The sequence below is a fragment of the Magnolia sinica genome, chromosome 4, assembly GCF_029962835.1.
Source record: "Magnolia sinica isolate HGM2019 chromosome 4, MsV1, whole genome shotgun sequence".
In the NCBI taxonomy this organism is placed as follows: domain Eukaryota; kingdom Viridiplantae; phylum Streptophyta; class Magnoliopsida; order Magnoliales; family Magnoliaceae; genus Magnolia; species Magnolia sinica.
In genome coordinates, this window is record NC_080576.1 from 55,776,946 (window position 1) to 55,797,765 (window position 20,820).

Genomic DNA, 20,820 nt, shown 5'->3' on the forward strand with positions numbered 1-20,820 from the left:
AGTGTTGCTCATATAAGTTTTGTCCTTTGTGATGAAGATAGAACATATAAGCACAATTCATGAATTAGCTGAAACTCACTGTAGACAAACCAAACAGGATGTCAGTAACATGGGCACTATAACTAACTAGAAATAACAAGAACACAAACTACAATTAGTGGTTTGCATCTTTCCAAAGATGTTACACTTCACTATTCCCATGTTGTCCAAACAATAGATGTTTTAGGTGAGAAGAAATTGTTGAAGCTCACTGTTTAGATAGCAGAGTTTTGAAACTATATATCAGAATTTTTGGATGGATTAGATCAAACACATATATTCTAATGGACCTCATGGATCCCCTTAAGCACCATCTATATTTAATATGTTTTAGGTGAGAAGAAATTGTTGAAGCTCACTGTTTAGATAGCAGAGTTTTGAAACATGGAAAATCCAAGCTTGCCCATCAGTTGGATGCTTCAGATTCATCATCAGACAGTCCACATGCACAGAAAAGATGCAGGCTACATAGATATCATCTGATTTAGGAAATTTATTTGATTCCTATTCTAGGTAAACCAGTGGAGCTAGCTTCATTCCATTCAAAATGGCAGAACTAGGCCCCAAATTCTAGCTAGGATTGCTTCAGGCCTGCTCGAAATGCATGAGAATACAACTAAAGATCGGCCATCATTATGAATTAAATTGGTGTCACCCTGCTTTAGCAATTTCTGGGTTGATTTGATTAACAAATATCTACACAATTAAAAAACAACGCTAATAAACTAAAACCTAACAATTGAATTTGAAGCTAATTTGAGAAACTGGGCGGTGTATTAGAAATTTCCAATGATACGTTGCAAGATAGAAATCATTGGAGATATTAGAGACTGGAAATGATAGAATCAGTTTAGTGACTCTCCATCTAAAACCCCATGATCCAAATGCCAGCAAATCAGTTTAGTTGCCCTTTGATCTTCTATTGCCCCATTTGTTGACACCTGGTTCGCTAGGTGCTTGGTACGAGTCAAAATGGGGTGGATTTACTGAGTCGACTCAGGCAACTCACAAATCTGCCTGACCTCTTTGTTTTTCCCATATTGGACGGTCAAGTTTTGATGCTAAGTGACTGAGCCACCATTGGTGAGTGGTGAACCAGGTGCGTGATGTTTTTGAAGCCACAACACCATGAGTCACCAATAGTTGGATAGTGCGAATCCAGCTTAGTGGCCAGAAGATCAGAACAGGTAATAAAAGTATAAAAATGAGCAATGTTAGAGTAAAGTAAAAGCAAGAGTTCAACAAGGAAGAGGCAGGCTCAGGACTAGAACTATAACAGAACATATTGAGATTCAGCACATGTGAAATACAAATAGAAACCAATACGAATAACAGAATCCAGAAAAAGAAAGTCACAGAAAATCAGAAAAGTGTACCCCAAGAATACAGCATCATTAATATTACTTTGAGCAGAATATCAATGCCAACAAAATACAATTGGGTATTGAAAAAAAAAATCACAGCAGGACAATCAAATAAGCTCACCTTCCTTGCTATGTTCTCAAAACTAGGCCTGCTAATGAGAGAGAAAGCAAGGAGAGAGACATCAGCGCCACTGTAGCTGAGAGGTCTCAGCCTGTTATAGTCTTCTTGACCTGCATGGAGTTTCAATGTCTTGAAAATCAGTAATTACAATGCACAAAATAGGAAGATGGTTTCATTTTAATTTCTTTCCCAAAACCATTAAATGCTAAAAATAAATCAAATTACTAAGATTTAGCACCACTAATTCCAACAATGGATAAAACCCAAAACAGGATATGGATTTGGTCCTCATTTAAATACATCAAATCTTATGTTTTGATTTGCAAAACAGGCCTGAATATAGTTGAAAATGAGTTCATAGGCTTCCTATACCTTCAAATGAAGAAAATACCTTGACAACTATACAACTATCCATGACTAATTGTAAGAAATAAGATTCTGTCATAGAAAAGACATAAATCACAATACCTGATTTGGATCAAGAAGAATTCTTCATGATCCCATCCCCAATTCAGGGCTAGAAATGGAAAAAAAAAAATCACCCAATAACTGAAATTCGTTGCTGAAAAGAATCCCACCCAAATCCAAAAGGTTTTTTTAACAAACACACTCTGGTTTATATCATGACGCCTGAAAGAATCCTACACAAGTCCGATTCCCAATTCAGGTCGAGGGTAGAAATGCAGGGGGGAAATCAACACAGAGCCAATTCATCACTTCTCACAAGAAATCCAGTTAGGGTTACAATGACAGATGCCATGTTAATGAATTGCCAAAAAGAATTCATTGTGATTCTCAAAATTCATTATTCTAACCCAAATCCCCAATTCAAAACCCAAATCCTGCAAATTCCAATTCAAGAAAATCCCATTTCCAATCGAACGTGACAAATCCAAATCAGTAATTCCTTACCGACGCAACAACAAAAATCGCAGAACAGTCAGCTCGAGTTCTTGACATTTTCTTCGATGAAATAGAGACAGACAACGACACCGCTGCTCTCATTGACGAGCAACGTGCACCATGTCGGCATCCCTTCGACATTGTAGTCCTCGATCTTAGCACATTCCTGGAGGAACGATCGGATATTGTCGCGTAATAGGCCCGAGTAGTCGACTGGGCAACTAGGGTCTGCGAACGCATGGAATGCATAGGCCTTGATCTGCTGTTTTTGCTTCTTGTAGGCATCAAAGATGGTAGACATGAGATAGAGTGTGGAGGTGCAGCTAGGGCGTGGGGACCTTCTTCCAATTCAAAGAGAGAGAGATAGAGAGAGATAGAGGTGGGGGTGCGGCTAGGGCGTGGGGACCTTCTTCCAATTCAGAGAGAGAGAGAGAGAGAGAGAGAGAGAGAGAGAGAGAGAGAGAGAGGTGGAGGTGCGGCTAGGGCGTGGGGGTGAGGTGGAGGCGTGAGAGGGATGTTTGAGAGAGAGGGAATGAAAAAAAAAGGCCCGCGTCAATGAAATAGAAAGGACCCGCGCAGCTTGTTTTTTCGTCGGATTTAGCTACGGATATACAGACTTTAGCTACGGATTAAATCCGTAGCTATATAGCTATGGCTTTAAACCGTAGCAGAATTCCGCCATAGGCTGTATCCTTTGCCCGATTTTTTGGTAGTGGTGGTGCCTAGCATAAGGCGAATTAGCGGCTCCTGCAATGCCTTGAAATTTTGAGCTATCTCATTCAAGGTTGTAGTAGCTAGTGAATCTGTTAGAGTTGTTAGAGGTATTGATGCTGGTGCCGATACCGATGCTGATGTTGATGTTTCAGGAGCTGGCTGAGCTGTCGGATCTTCTTCATGGGTAGCCATAGCTAATCGGGACCGAGTAGTCATAGCTCGGATTGATGCCCAAACAAGTGTTAGCCAAAGGTTGATGTTTTTTAGTTAGTTTGTTTATTTGTCTTATGACTGTTATGATTTTTTTTTTAAATTTGAATGCAATGATGAATATCCCTTGAGATTGGAATGCCACACACTTTCGAGTCGGGTCTCAGCTAGTGCGCTCTAACAAATCCCTAGTGGAGTCGCCATTCTTTCAATGTTGGGAGATCGGCGCCCACGCTCTTTAGGTGATCTTAGCTTTTTGTCCTTTTTCTTGTGTTATTGTTGTAGGGGGGTATGTAACCTTGATTGTCAGTTTGGAGTCACCACTAACCACTTAATCTCAAAATTTGGCAGTCGGCTAGAACCTACGGAATATGTAAGGTTAGAGATATCTGAAGATTATCCTACCTTAGATTGAGTCCTGGTCTGCGATCTGGGATTCTGAGTAATGGACCGCAGTTACAAAGAGGGAAGGTGTTAGGCACCCTCTCTGCCCATACGAATGTATGGTCTCTACTTGGTGTGGTAAGGAAATCTCAAGGGATGGATGATGTGGTTGGAGTAGGACTAGGCACACGTGAATTTCTGATGCGGCATGATCCGAGATTTCGGTAAACCACAGAGCATACGTCTGGGAATGTGTTTAGAAGGCGGATATGAGATGCTTATGCAAAAGTAAAGAAAAGTGGACTAGATCACTAGAAAATTCTGATGTGACAGGATCTAATACACGGCAAGTCAGAGCATACGTTCACAAGCAATCTAGAGAAGTAGGGGGGTTGAGAAGGGAAGAGATGTCATGATGAATGCTTGTATGTAAACAAAATGAGAAGTTCTTTCGCTTGATCTTGAGTTGGCTAGGACATGGACTACACCATGATCAATCCGGGCTAGAATAAGGGGTTGAGATGGTTGGGATGAGGCTAAGGGGTAGCTAAAAAATCTAATCTTGGAGGCTTGGGAGCTCCTTCTCACCCTCACTCTCTTCCTCTCTCTCTCTCTCACTTGGATTTTTGAAATGAGAAGTTGTGTCTTCTTGGTGTGTGAATTGTGAAGAGGAGAGGGCTATTTATAGCCTTTTTTGATGACATTGTAGTAATTGTTGAGCTTATGAAGGGTAAAAACTAACATGGCAGCTTAGGATTGGTTAAGGAGAGAGGAATGCCATGTGGCGTGCTCTCATTGGACCTTGGGGGTTGGTAAAATGGTAAATAAGGTAGGCTGGGGGGGGGGGGTAAATTTATATGAAAGTTGACTTTGGGATGAGAGACGACTGTTGCTTGGAGGAGATAATTGTTCATTTTTGGAGCGGTAGTCGGATTACCGGCCATGGTAGTCCGACTACCGCCCAGGCGGAGTTTGGTCCAAAACTCATCTAGCTAGCTCCACGCACATTTTTTAAGAGCAAGCGATAATTGGATTACCACTCGAGTATAATTTCTCCCAAATTTTAGCCGGTGGGCCCTTTTTTGGGTCTTGAGAGTGGAACAAAGTCCGTTTTGGATATTTGGCTTGAAAATGGCTCAAAATTGGCTCATGACCCGAAGTGGCTTGTAAAATGGATTGATTATAGGTGAAGGTTTGAGTATGCTTTGGCTTGAATGATGGCTTAGGTTAGGATTGGGGTTTAAGCTAGAGTTAGGCTGGGTTTAGGTTGAGGTTTGGGTTAGGGTTAGGCTGGTTTTTTGGTTTATGGTTTGGATTAGGGTTTAAGCTAGGATTAGGATTTGGTTTAAGATATGATCATGGTTCCTGGATTGTCTTAGCTTTCTCAAGATACTAGCCTGGGTGGGGTGTCTACAATATTACATTTATAGGGGAGAGAGAGTCTAGTCGCAATGGGGCTCTTTCCTGATATCTTGGGGATTTGATGTGATCTAGGATCTTCCCGAGATTGCGGAATACCGAGATTGTTGAGATTTGATCTTATCTCCTGAAGATCTCGAGAGATATCTTCGAGTCATGTGAGGATTCTTTGAATCTACAGCTCGACTTTAGGTTAGATCTAAGGCAGGCGTCGAGTCAAAACCAAACAATGCTGTCTCGATTAACAATCGGCATTCACCATTTCTGTTCGTCCGATGAGTCAGAAGATTTGAGTTCCCTTCCTCTAGATGTTGAGACCTTCTGACCTTACTAAAGGTATTGTTGATCTATGACCGATCTATGATCAAACTATGGCCGGTTTGTGATTGATCTGGGATTGATCTATGACCAATCTATGACTAATCTGTGACCGAACTTTACCCAGTCTGTGATCGCTCTGGGACTGATCTGTGATCGATCTATGACCAGTCTATGACTGAGTTATGGCTAGTCTATGATCGATCTATATACGACCTATTAATTCACCTATTAATTAGGTTGATCTTTCAATCACTGGTGCAAGCTTAGAAGCTCCTTGTGTGTCCTTATAATTGCATCACGCTCTTTGGAGGGTGCTTCATTTTTGGACGTAGAGTTCTTGTTAGGCTCGGATACTCATGGGCTCAGGTTGGTTCTGTAATGTTGGTCCATTCCATAATCCGACTTATGGACTTGTAGATTTTTCTCCAATAGTGAGCCCCCCTTGCTTTTTGAACGAAGTTCGGAAAGTATGCTCGGTCGTGGCTAGGTCGGGTTATGCATGGATTAGGTTGAGTTTATTATTAATGCTAAGTATAGCGGCTAGTGCGGCAATCAAAGTGTCATCAACTCATAATCATGACGTTTCGTTGCATGGCTCAAGGTCATATGGGGCGTCAAGCCATCGCTTTGGTGATAGACCAACGAGATCACAACACGTGGCATCATACTTGATGTCAGGGGCAAGCAGCACATCGGGTTGTGAAACGTGGTGAGTTGGGGTAGCTGATGGGGCGTTCGTATGGTGGACAGTTAATGAATACATTAATTCGTCGCCACTGTTGAGGCATAAAAATGAGAAAGGATTGAAGAAAGGAAGATTGAAAAGTAAGAAAATAGAAAGGAAATGGAAGAAGAGGAAAGAGAAGTGCCTTTAAGGTGGTTTGCGTGGGTCCGCACAAGAGATATTGATTGCACGGGACCGCGCAACCAAAATACTAGTTGTGCGGGTTCGCTCAACTGACTTCCAAGGCTTGTTCTTTGAAAAAGATCCAAAGTAGTGGAAGGTGGGCCCCATGGCACCAAAATTGAGGTTTCACACCTGTGAAGGCCTGTAAATACCCCCTCCCCCCTTCATTTGGGGGGATTGATGATTTTGGAGAAGAAGCAGAGCAAGAAAGAAGACTGAAGGTAGGAGTGAGGAAGAGTCGGTGGCTTGCGCGGACCCGCGTAACTAGACTGCCTTGTAGTCTATGATGATGAGAAGCCGATACGCTACTGAAATAATCAATCTCAGGATTTTCTTTTGTCAAAGCTTCATGAAGAAGAGAAATCAATTGATCAGATTTACATCATATTCCTCTTAAAAGAGATGATCAAACTAAGAGTTGAAGAACTGTTGAATTTGACATCCGGCTTGGATATTTGAACTTTGTTAATTTCTGTGTTTTCTGAATAATCTATCTTAGAATCAAGGGATACTCGAGGATGTAAATAAACTCAGTATTAATAATATGATGATTGTTCTTAATAAACTCTTTCTCTGTTACATTTGAATAAGATAATCTCCCAAATCAAATGCATTTGTTTCTTGTTCGAAACAAAATGGCGACTCCATTGGGGAATAATATCTTATTTAATATTAACATTGAGACAGTTATAGAACTTTCATCATAGTTTGACGTCTTTCTGATGCCAAAATGACGAATTTCAATGGAAACATTCTCCCCTTCATCTCTAAGATAGATTATTCGATTCTTCAAACACTAACTATAGTTATATTTTATAATTGAAGGAATCCAACTACAAATTACAACCAATGGCAATTTCTGTAAGGAAAGTGAGCTTCCATTTCACTCCGACCGGATTCACGATAGAATATGCACCGAACCAACCCCCGGAATACACGACTCGACTTCCTACAAGCAAAAACAACCTGGCTTGAGCAACAACTGCGGTTGTATCTGCTTCGCGTCAGTCACTGGAAGGAGATATGGGCTGTACTGTTGTGATGTTTCGTAGGATGAGAGCATGGAATACAAGAAGCCCCAGAATGAATCTACCTTCGCCAAGAGTTAGAGGGTCGATAACGAGTAATGCAGCTAGGAGGAATCCTGAACTTGCCCCTCCTGCGATATATCCCAGGTGGATAGTTCCACAGTTAACGTCGTGCGACTTCCTGGCTTTGGTCTCCCCAAGGGTCAGATGGATGAAAGAGCAGAAAGGTAAGGCATTATTAGCAAGTTCACCAATGTTTGTATCACCCCAATCGATTAATGACAATGGAAGTGTAGAGAAGTTAAGTGAAACTCCATCCTCCCCTCTCTTCGTAAATCCTATTACGTCGACATATTCCCGCCCCACTCCAACTACAGCTTTGTCGAAAAGCGGAGAAGCCACAATACATATGGCTAGGACAAATCAAGAGAATATGCCAACTATGGAGGATCGCATTAATGAGATGGTAGAAGCACAAAGAGCACTAATAGAAGAGTGCAAAAACCTCAGGGAGGCCTTAACGACCCTTGCACATAATGTGGCCCAGATAGCGGCACCCCTGATGATGGGCACAATGAATGGATAAGAAAACCAGCTTGAAGGCTTTCAACTATAGGGGGCAGGATCACTGGGGTCTGTTCTAGTAGTAAGAACCATAACATAAGTGAGGTGTGTAACGTCCTGAAAATCGGGGGTCAAGCATAGACTCAACTCCAGAGTTCTAACGCATCACTTATGCAACATAGATAATGATGATTAATGTTGTCCACGTTAGTGCCTTAAACATGAATGAGATTATACCAAAATAGCATATCATACTCCAGAGGCAATTAAAGTACGTTAACAAAAGACTGTGATGTGTATATAAACTGTTTAAAAGTAATAGCAAGCCCTCAGAGTATGAATGTCACTAGGTTAAATATTTACAAGTTTGATTCAAAATATACAAAATCAAAATGTGTAATGTTCTCTATCCAAAACCCTGTAGCCCCGATAGCGCAACTCCAGGCCTACATAGACCCGCCAGAGAGTTGCATATAGGAGAACTCCTCGTCATCGTAATAGTCCGGCTCTGCTTCATAAGCATCGTCATCACCTGCAGTTAAGACAGAGTTTAGTTGGTGTGTACAACACCGTCCCAAAATGTGGGAGTGAGTGATCAACTCAGTGGAGCTATAAGGTAAAGGTTAACATGTTCTCAATTCAATCAAGTAGTAATGATAAAGTAATACAATCAAGCATACTTAAGTACTCTGGTTAATGTAAAAATGATATGTATTAATGATGCATGCCCTCGCCTACACTCCCTCTGCGATCTTCCTCTTACGGTTGCTGCATGCACCCCTTCCTCTGTGCTCAACACCAACGCCAAAGTCACATGCAATGCGGTGCATGATCGTGATTATCGAGTTCTTATTAGGCCTTTTCATATAGCAGGATTGGGAAGCTAAGGTACCTCCCTTATATCATTTCCTAAATAATGATCCATTCTAGGGTCGTCAGTCCTAGCTAGTCTCATATGATATTACAGTTCTAGGTCGCTACAAAAGGCTCGACACCTCAATGCAGGCCTAGCTTATACTACAATTGCTACGGAAAGGCTTGTTGCCTCAGCGTAGTCTTAGAGTATACTCGAGGTCACTACGAATGGATCGTTACCTAGTCGTGGGCCGACAGCTCGAATACAGTGTTCCATACCACCGTATTCAACTCACGAGCTTAGGTTTGCTCACTGGACACTATGGGGAGGCTTGTCGCCCCAGCGTAGGTTGGCAGCTTGACCACGGTGTCCCATACCACCATGCCCGGTGCATGAGTCTTCGCGAATCGAGGTACCAAAGTTAAACGGGCTTTCCATTGGTGAGTTTGATACCTTAGATTCAAGCAGTAGCGTCCATACATGGTGAACATACATCGGGCCAATTGGGTTACTTGACAAGTTTGACTAGTAGGAGCACACGTAGACTTAATCAACATGGAATGCATAAGTATCCCTCATGGCCTAACCACTGTCATTAAATGACGTACGGCTCAGGTTCATCGAACGCATCCATCGTGACTAAGAATAGTTTGGCCACCGACCATAAACTATTACCGATTGCCTAGACTACGACATAGCCCCAAACACACTCTAGAACAATAGCATTCACATGTAATAGCCAAGGCATCATGTAACAACACATTTAAATATAGATCTCATTTTAGTATTTTAACAAACACACAGAATACACGTTAACTTACCTGAGCATTTTATTCATAAATCACATAGTAATAAGATAGATTACATGAAGGAAACTGTAACCTTAGATAAGGGAATTGAGAATCCTATCTCAACGTCCTCATTAAAGAATTACATCAAGCATTTTCTCACCCAGGCATTTCATCAAACACTTAGACTACACATATTATATACACATAATACGTTAGTTAAAACACATATAGTAGCGAATCCTTTCACAAAGGAGTTGCCACGAGTGCAGTGATCATGCATTAGCAACTAATAATCATGGCATGCACAAATCATAATTCCATATTCATTCAAACATTATAACAAACGCTTAGACTACACACTTCAACATACATGACGTATGTCGGTCATAACATGTATTAGGGCAAATCCTTTCAACAAGGAGTTGTCATATATACACCAATCATATATCCATGATGGATAATCATGGCAAGCACGAATCCAAATTCCATACCCATTCAAACATTTCAACAAACACATAGAATACAATATATTCAACATAGTTCATATATATCTATAAAGCGAAGGAAACAACGTATCTAGCATGTGAAACGGCAACCAAGTCAGTTATAGATCATTAACCGACATTGACAGCCTTGAAAACTATAACCTAAACGTTTATAGTCTGCATCTTTCACCGGTAGACTTGTAACGAACTTAGTTCGTTCTTTAACTCGTCGTCTATGGCACAAGTGCAACCTACAGTATGAAATAGATTAGCTATTTCATTCTTTACTCTATTTGAAATCCTAAAACAGGTTAGGGTTAGGTTTTCTTACCTAAGAACGGAATCAGAATCGCCAGAATAGCGACACGGGAAGGGTGGTTAAATACGTGGAGCGGCGGGATTGAATCCCAAGAACACATGCCAACTCTCTCTCACTTTCTCTCTTTCCTTCTCTTTCTTCTCTTTTCTCTCACCTAGGGTTAGAAATTCGTATGGAATGAGAGAGAGAGAGAGAGGGTTTAAGGCCCTTATATAGGCCCAAGACTGATGGGAATGGCCCCAGGGCCATGGTATACATAGGTTATAGCCAAATAGGGGCTGTTTCGGTCCAATGAAGCACATTTAGTGGCCCCTTTTCTGCGTGCGGTTGGACTTAAGCTCCGTGACATTGGATCTAGGTCGAGTTAATTTTTCGGTCCGATTGAATTTACAGATCGACTGTGGCGGACCAGTTTCAGTTCAACGGTCATCGCCACTCGATCAGGGCCACAAGTACACTGACCTGTGCTAGAAAATTTCCTAGATCCGAGGGTGTATTTGGGTCAGATTTTGATGGTCTGAAAGCTTAGATTTAATCCGCAAGTGAACGGCCCAAATTACTTAAATTTGAGTTCAATTTCTAAAGATATTCGCGTTTCTCACACACTTCGCTCCGGGTTCAAGTTGTGAGTTTCTGGGTACTATCTGGATTTGATTTCTGAGATAGTTGTCAAGCCCAGTAAGGCGGTCCTAACTATTTGGTTTCGCAGTAATCAGACTTTCTATGCGCGGTCCAGGTTCGATACAAAGTTTCAATGTGTTCCCGAGAGTAACTGGGTTTAGAGACTGATCCTAGATTATAGGGTAATGTAGCGTTAATGATTCTACAAGTTTTGGGTCTTGCAGTTCATATTTAAAGTGATTAGTGCTAATTTCATAGGTACTATAGTTTAGCACTAGCTAATTCTCGTCTATTTCTAAAGGATTTGGTCCTGAGTAATTTTTGCCTGAGGTGATACTCGGGTCTTTGTACGGATTTTTTCGAGACGTTACAATCTACCCCCCTTAAAGAAAAATTTCATCCTCAAAATTAGTACCTTTTCGTACTCCTCGAGAATCTGAGGGTAGTTCTTATGGACCTCTTCTTCTATTTCCCAAGTAGCCTCTTCTTCCGTGTGATGCGTCCATAGAACCTTCACAAGTGGAATCACCTTACTGTGCAGACTTGCTCCTTCTTATCTAGGATACATGTTGGACGCAGTACATAGGTAGCGTCCTCAGTCAACTGCACCTGCTCTCACCTAATAATGTGGGAAGGATCAAGAACATAGTTCTTCAACATGGACACTTGAAATACATTGTGCACGCCTATGAGTGGTGTGGGCAAAGCAAGGTGGTATGCTACCATACCCACTTGGTCTAGTATCTAGAATGAGCTAATAAATCTCAGCGTGAGCTTCCCCTTCTTTCCAAACTGAAGGACTCCCTTCATCGGGGAAACCTTCAGAAATACATGGTCCCCAACCTCGAACTCTAGCTGCCGCCGCCTCGTATCAGTATAATTCTTCTGTCTACTCTGTATTGCCAGAAGTTGACACCTGATAATGTCGATCTTCTCTGAGGTTACCTGAACTAACTCTAGGCCAATCAGGCTCTTCTCGCCAACTTTTGTCCAACAATGCGGTGCTCGGCAGGGGTGCCCATACAAGGCCTCATAGGGAGCCATGCCAATACTCGCCTAAAAACTGTTGTTATACGCGAACTCTGCATAAGGAAGACAATCATCCCAACTGTCCTTAAAATCCAGCACGCAAGCTCGCAACATGTCCTCTAACACCTGGTTTACCCGTTTCATCCACCCATCAGTCTGTAGGTGGAATGCGGTATTGAACTTCAACTTTACACCCATTGCTTCCTGGATATGAGTCCAAAAGATAGATGTGATTTGCATGTCTCGGTCTGAGACGATCTCCAGAGGAACTCTATGTAGACACACAATCTCCTTGATGTATAACCTGGCCAACTCGTTTGTAGAGTTCAAAACTCTGATAGGGAGGAAATGGGCTGATTTCGTCAACCGGTCCACGATCACCCATATAGAGTTATGTCCTTTCCTCGTCTTCGGTAGCCCTGAGATAAAATCCATATAGACAAAATCCCATTTCCATTCAGCTATAAGCATGGGCTGAAGCAGTTTAGGAGGTTGGCGATGTTCAGCCTTGACCTGCTGGCACGTGAGACAATGTGATACATACTTTGCTATGTGGGCCTTCATGTTGTCCCACCAATACGACCTCTTCATGTCACGGTACATCTTCGTACTGCCAGGATGCATTGCCATCCTCGAATCATGAGCAACCTCGAGGACTTCCTTTCTCAAGTCAGGAAGATTTAAAATGCATAGGCGGCCACGGTAACGTAAACCCCCATCTGTACCAACTCTTCACTCAGAGTCTGCATCGTCACTAAGCTGCTCTCTCATCTTCGCTAATAGCTCGTCGTCTGTCTGAGCTGCAATGATCCTGTCATTAATGAGTGGTTGAACTTAAATATGTGTGATGCTCTCGAACGGCTCCTCACCGTAAGCTTCTGCTCAAAGTCTCACACAAACTCTACCATATCCCATTCCGCTATCATTAGCGAAGCCGTAAATGCTATCATTTTCTTGCGGCTCAACGTGTCTGCCACAAGGTTGGCCTTGCTTGGATGGTAGGAGACCTCGAACTTGAAGTCCTTCAAGGTTTCCATCCAACGTCGCTGTCTCATATTCAAGTCCCTCTGCCTGAATATGTATCTAAGGCTCTTGTGGTCGCAAAGGAGCTCGAACTCCTCTCCATAAAGGTAATGTCTCCAGAGCTTCAGTGCAAATATGACAGCCGCTAACTTGAGGTCGTGTGTGGGGTAGTTTTCCTCGTGTTTCCTCAGCTGTCTCGAGGCCTAAGCAATCACCCTGTCCTTCTGCATAAGGACACAACCCAGACCAACGCGAGACGTGTCGGTGTATATAGTGTACTTAACCCCTTGCTCTGGCAATACTAGCACAGGGGTGGATGTTAGCTTGTCCTTCAGATCCTTAAAAGCTACTTCTGCCTTCTCATTCTAGGCGAACTTGAGATCCTTCCGAGTCAGCTGTGATAACGGCTTGACAATCTTGGAAAAGTCCCTAATGAATCGACAGTAGTAACCTGCCAGACCAAGAAAGCTCCTCACTTCAGTAACTGAACCGGGCTGCTCCCAGTCCTGAACTGCCGCTACCTTAGCAAGGTCCACAGCTATCCCTTCCTTGGATACCACATATCTCAGGAACTTGACTTCTTCTTTCCAGAAGTCGTACTTCTTATACTATGCAAACAACTGGTTCTTCTTGAGAGTATCAAAGACTGCTCGCAGGTGCTCCTCATGGTCTTCTCAACTCTTGGAATATATCAGGATGTCATCAATAAATACGATGATGAATCAGAATAGAAATGGCTGAAACACCCTGTTCATCAAGTCCATGAACACGGCTGGTGCGTTCGTAAGGCCAAACGACATAACGAGAAACTCAGTGTCTAAAACTGGTTCTGAAAGCCGTCTTTTGCATGTCCTCATCCCTAATGCGCAATTGGTGATATCCTGACTGCAAGTTGACCTTCGAAAAATACTGTGCCCCCTTCAACTGATCGAACAAATCATATATCCTGGGCAAAAGATATTTGTTCTTTACCATCACCTGATTCAGCCTGCGACAATCAATACACAATCGCAGTGAACCATCTTTCTTCTTCACAAACAACACAGGTGCTCCCCAAGGAGACATACTGGGTCTTATGAAGCCCACATCTAACAAGCTGTCAATCTATTTCCTTAATTTCTCCATCTCACATGGAGGCATACAATACGTGGGTAATGAGATGGGTGGGTGGGTATTAGAGTTTTAAGAAACACAAAGGGGTTTGTGTTCTCAAATGGAAAGGAAGGAGGGAAATGATGAAAAAAATGGGGGAAAAGAGGTGTTATCGAGGTATGGAAGGAGATTTGAGAGGAGATTGAAAGAGGTAGTAGGGTTTGAAGCACTTGGAATGATAAATGGGAGAGTTGTCATGAAGGAGAAAGAGATTTGAAGCTTGGAAGGTGGGCTGGTGTAATGGATTAGAGAGGAAGAAGGATTTGAGAGGTTTGGGAGAGGATATGGAGTAAGGGGGTTGGATTTTTGCAAAAATGACCCCAATGAGGGTTTTTAGAGTGGGAGGGGAGGTCCCACACGTACGTGGGGGCCCACATGATCAGTCTGCTAGTGGGGCCTCGCCGGGTGGAGGGGGCCCCTGCCCGGGCGCTGCCTGGCTGGGCAGGGCCCCGCTGATCTGGTGAGGACCTCGTCGGATGTCTGCCTCATCGGCGGTGGGTCTGCATGGGGGCGGGGACCATATCCCCCCAGGGTGCCGAAAAGTCATGGGACCCACTTTGATCCCATTTTAAGTAGCGGTATGGCCCCCTCGCATTGGTTCGGTACACATTCGCACTCCCACTTATGAATATTCACGCTTTGTCGTGTTTTGCACACGAGATTGACTGAATCAGCTTCTAAAATCATCGATGGACGGACCAAGGAGAGATTTGGATCGTCTTACACGATCCACGGGGCCTACGGAGTCAACTACGAAGGTCAGTTTCGGCCGAATCTGACGTCCGACGAAACTGGAAATCCTATAACTGTTTCTACATTCTTATCGCACCCTCCTAAGTCAAAGTACCTCAGTGTGCATTGTGTGACCATAACCCAGGTCCAGTTTAATCCAAATCATGCTCTGATACCAACTTGTAATGCCCTGAAAATTGAGAGTCGAGTATAGACTCAACTCCCGAGTTCCAACGCATCACTTATGCAACATAGATAATGATGATTAATGTTGTCCACATTAGTACCTTAAACATGAATGAGATTATACCAAAATAACATATCATACTCCAGAGGCAATTAAAGTGCGTTAGCGAAAGACTGTGATGTGTATATAAACTGTTTAAAAGTAATAGCAAGCCCTCAGAGTATGAATGTCACTAGGTTAAATATTTACAAGTTTGATTCAAAATATACAAAATCAAAATGTGTAATGTTCTCTATTCAAAACTCTTTAACCCCGACAGCGCAACTCTAGGCCTACATAGACCCAGCAGAGAGTTACATATAGGAGAATTCCTCCTTATCATTGTAATAGTCCAGCTCTGCTTCATAAGCATTGCCATCACCTGCAGCTAAGACAGAGTCTGGTTGGTGTGTACAACACCATCCTAGAACGTGGGAGTGAGTGATCAACTCAGTGGAGCTATAAGGCAAAGGTTAACATGTTATCAATTCAATCAAGCAGTAATGATAAAGCAATACAATCAAGCATCCCTAAGTACTCTGGTTAATAAAAATCATGAGAAACATGAGTTTTAATTACGAAGAACCCACTGACATGAATCATGGGAGAGGAATTCAAATTCCTATTGGGGTTGGTCAGGAAAAATGAAGAAAATTTCAAGGATTGGGGGCAGAGTCATCAGTGAACATGGTTACAACCGAGCAGTTATCGGAAGAGGATCCTAAAACAGTCAAGCATCCTGAAATGACTTCAAAGCAGATAGAAGACGGGGGCTAGCCGACAATAGATAGTTTGCGAGAGATAAACCTGGGTACGGAGGAAGAGCCAAGGAACACATTTGTCAGCACCGGTCTTTCTGAACAGGAGTCTGAGGAATACGTTCAACTTCTCAAAGAAAATAAAGACGTCTTCGCTTGGACATATGTAGAGATGCCAGGTTTGGAGCCTTTTAGAGCAATGCACCGATTAAATATTTCTAAAGAGAAAAGGCCGGTTAAATAAGCGCAAAGGCAATTTCATCCGGACTTGGTTCCCCTGATAGAAGAAGAAGTCAATAAGTTGCTAAAAGTTGGGTTTATCAGGGAGGTCAAATATCCCAAGTGGATATCAAATATCGTCCCCATGAAGAAGAAAAATGGACAAGTCGAGGTGTGCGTTGACTTCAGAGATCTGAACGAAACCTATCCAAAAGATGATTTTCCTCTCCCGATAACTGAATTACCGATGGATAGTACGACTTAGTATGTTATCATGTCCTTCAAGGATGGCTATGCAGGGTATAATCAGATTAGATTGGCACCTAAAGATGAAGAAGCAATAACATTCAGAACTTTGCTTAGGATTTATTGTTATAAAGTTATTCCATTCGGTCTCAAAAATGCTGGGACGACATTTCAGCGAGCAATGCAGAATATCTTCCAAGATAGGATGCACAAGCATGTTGAGTGTTATGTTGATGACTTGGTAGTCAGATCAGGAGATCATCAGGAGCATCACAAACATTTGGCATCAGTTTTCCGTCAACTTAAAAAGAAATAGTTGAAGATGAATCTAGCTAAATGTGTATTTGGGGTGTCCTCAGGTACATTTGTCAGTTTTGTCGTCCGACATAGGGGCATTGAGATAGATCTAGGGAAAGTCAGAGCCATTCAAAATATGCCACCACTGATGAAATTAAAAGAATTGAAAAGTTTGTAAGGAAAGTTGGCATACATTCGCCGTTTCATTTCAAATCTGGCAGGGAAATGTCAGCCATTTTCCCATTTGATGAAGAAAGGTACAGAGTTTGTATGGGACCAAGCCTGTCAGAATGCGTTTGACTCAATAAAGGATTTACTGAAACAACCGCTAGTACTGACAGCTCCGATAAAAGGAAAGCCACTGATTTGGTATATATCTACAGCCGAGAATTCTTTAGTAGCGTTGTTAGCACAGGTGAATGAATCTGAGAAAGAGACCACTCTTTATTATTTAAGCAGAACTCTAATGGGTGCGGAATGCAACTACTCTCCAATTGAGAAAGAATGTTTGACGCTGATATTTATGGTACAAAAATTGAGACATTATTGTCTCTCCCATAACATAACTTTGATTTCAAGAGCAGATCCGATAAAGTTTTTGATGACAAGACTGATGTTGTCTAGGAGATTGGCCAAAGGGATGCTGTGTAACATCCCGAATTTTTCCCAACTTGGCAATGGATGTCCTTGGACGTAGAACTGCCCAAGGACCTTATTCTGTTGTAATTAGGGTGTAATTTAGTTAAGTATTAACAGCTTGGATCACTTTCTATACAAACTACAAAGGCCCAAGTACCACCTCAGGCAGAAATCAAATAGGAACAAATCCTTTAGAAACTAGATTCTCTATGCAATGGGCCCTAATCACTTTAAATACAAACTGCAAGACCCAAAACGAGTAGAATCGATACTGCTACAATACCCTAAAATTTAGGATCAATCTCTAAACCCAGTTGTTCTCGGGAGCACCTTGAAACTCCGTATCAGACCTGGACCGCACGTTAAAAGTCCGATTACTGTGAAACCATACGGTTAGGATCGTCTCACTGGACTTGACATCTACCTTGGAAATCAAGTCCTAATGATACCCAGAAATGCACAACTTGAGTTCGGAGCGAAGTGCGTAAGAAACGTGGATATCTTTAGAAATAAAATTCAAATTTAAGTAATCTGAGTCGTGTCGCTTACGGGCCAAATATAAGGATTCAGACCATCAGAATCTGACCCAAATACACCCTTGGATCAGGGAAAATGTCCCATGCATGGCAATGCACTTGTGGCCCTGATCGAGTGCCCGTGACCGTTGAACTGAAACTGGTCTGCCACGGTCGATCTGTAAACCCGATCGGAGCGAAAACTCAGCCTGACCTAGATCCAAGGTCAAGGAGCTTAAGTCCGACCGCACGCAGAAAAGGGGCCTCCAAAAGTGCTCCGTTGGATCGGGACGAGCACCCTTTGGCTATAACTTAAGTATACCAAGGCCCTGGGGCTATTTTCGTCGGTTTTAGGCCTATATAAGGACCTTAAACCCTCTCTCATTCACTCCATACGAATTTGAGAAAAACCCTAGGAGAGAGAAGAGAGTAAAGAGAGAGAAAGTGAGAGAGAACTTGGAGAAGATTCCTGGTATTCTATCCTGCCTCTTCCCGTGCTTATTCATTGTTACCGGATCGCTATTCTGGTGAATTCCATTCCACTATTGGGTAAGGAATCCTAACCCTAATCCGTTCTAGGGTTTCCATTAGTTAAAGTAACGAAGTAACTAACCTATTTCATGAAATAGGTTGCCGTTGGGCCGTAGATGGAGCATGAGTGAACGAACTGAGTTTGTTACGTGTTTATCGACGTAAGGTGCGGACTATAGACATATAGGTTATGGTTTTTGAAGCCTTCAATGTTGATTAATGATTTATAACTGACGTGGGTGCTATTTTACATGCAAAATGCATCGTCTGTTTCGTTTTACAAGTATATATGAACTATGTGGCATATAGTGTGTTTTATGTATATGTTGTGATGTTTGAATACGTATGGAATTTGGATTTGTGCCTAACATGATTATCTGTCGTGGATATATGCTTGTTATATGTGTGACAATTCCTTAGCGAAAGTACTTGCCCTAAATCATGTCACGACCAATATACGTTATATATGTTAAAGTGTGTAGCCCAAGTGTTTGTGGAAATGATTAAATAAATATGGAACCTGGATTCATGCATGCCATGATTATCCACCATGGGTATATGCATGTGGTATATGGGGCAACTCCCTAGTGAAAGGATTTGGCCTACTACATGTGTGATCAACATACATCATGTATGAAGATGTATTTTGACTAAGTGTTTGTAGAAATGTCTGAATTAGCTAGTTGTTACGAAGGAGTACTTTGTATGAGGGTTGAGATATGAATCTTGGCTACCTTAATTATGTGTACGATTTCCTCCATGTTTGTTACCCTATGATGTCTGTTTCATTATGGAATGAATGTTTGTAAACTCATGTTTACATTGCTTTTCACTATATGCTCATATGATAGTAGAAATTGAATTATTGTCCGTTATTGCTTTGACGGTCTCGTATGATTACTTGTGGAAACTGAATGAGGTTGGGACTATGATATAGTCCAGGCAATCGGTAATAGGCCCTGATTTGGTGGCTAAGGTTGTTTTCGCCACATTGGACGTGTTAGGTGAACTCGAGTCGTACTTGGTCGTCGGCAGTGGTTAGGCCACGCGAAGTGCTTATGCACTTCATGTCGATTGATTCGATGTGCACTCGTACTAGTCAAGCTCGTCAAGTAACCCGATTGGCCCTATTATATGTTCACCATGTATGGACGTTACTGTTTGAACCTAAGGTACCAAACTTACCAGTGAAACCCCGTTAACCTTAGTACCTCGATCCGCTAAGACTCATGAGCCGGACATGGTGGTATGGGACACTGTGGTCTAGCTGTCGGCCTACGCTGGGGTGACGAGCCTCCCTGTAGTGTCCATTGAGCAATATAGACTCGTGAGCTGAATACGGTGGTATGGGACATTGTATTCGCGCTGCCGCCTTACACTGATAGGTGACGAGCCCTTTGTAGTGACCTCGAGCATACTTTAAACCAGCGGTGAGGCGACGAGCCTTTCCGTAGTAATTAGAGTATAACTAGGCATGCACTGATCTGGTGACGAGCCCTTTGTAGCGACATAGAACCGCAACATCGTATAAGATTAACTAGGATTGACGACCCTAGAATGGATCCTTGTTTGGGAATAATACAAGGGAGGTACCTTAGATTCCCAATCCTGCTATATGAAATGGACTAATAATAACTTGGTAATCATGCTCATTCCATCGCACTGCATGTGCCCCGAGTTGAAGAGCACAGAGGGAAGAAAGCATGCCGCGACCGTAAGATGGTGTCACACGAGGGAGTGTAGGCGAGGGCATGTATCATGCTTACATTTTATCCTTACATTAATAAGAGTATATAGGAATGTCTGATATGTCTGCTTTATCATTACTGCTTGACTGAATTGATAACATGTTAACCTTTGCTCTATGGTTCCACTGAGTTGATCACTCACTCCCACGTTACGGGACGGTGTTTTAAACACCAACCAAACTTTATCTTAGTTGCAGGTGATGGCGATGCTTCTGAGGAGGAGCCGGACTTTGAGGATGATGAGGAGGGTTTTTCCTATATGCAGCTATCAGGCGTGTCTATGTAGACTGTGCTCTGATCGACGGGGCTTACAGGGATGCTGACTAGATATCATTACACTCATTATGATTGTATTTTGGAGCACACATGTATATTCATTTTGTATATTTTAAGAGTATACATGTACATGTTTAACCTAGTAACCTAATCATACTTCGGAGACTTACTACAGTTCATATATCTTATACATCTAATATAGTCTTCCGGTTGTAAAATTCACTTATCTCTGAAGTATGATATATTGTTTTGGTATAATCCCTACCATGTTTAAGGCACTAATACGGACAACATTTAATCATCATTATCTATGTTGCATAAGTGATGCGTTGGAACTCGGGAGTCGAGTCTATGCTCGACCCCTGATTTTCAGGGCGTTACAT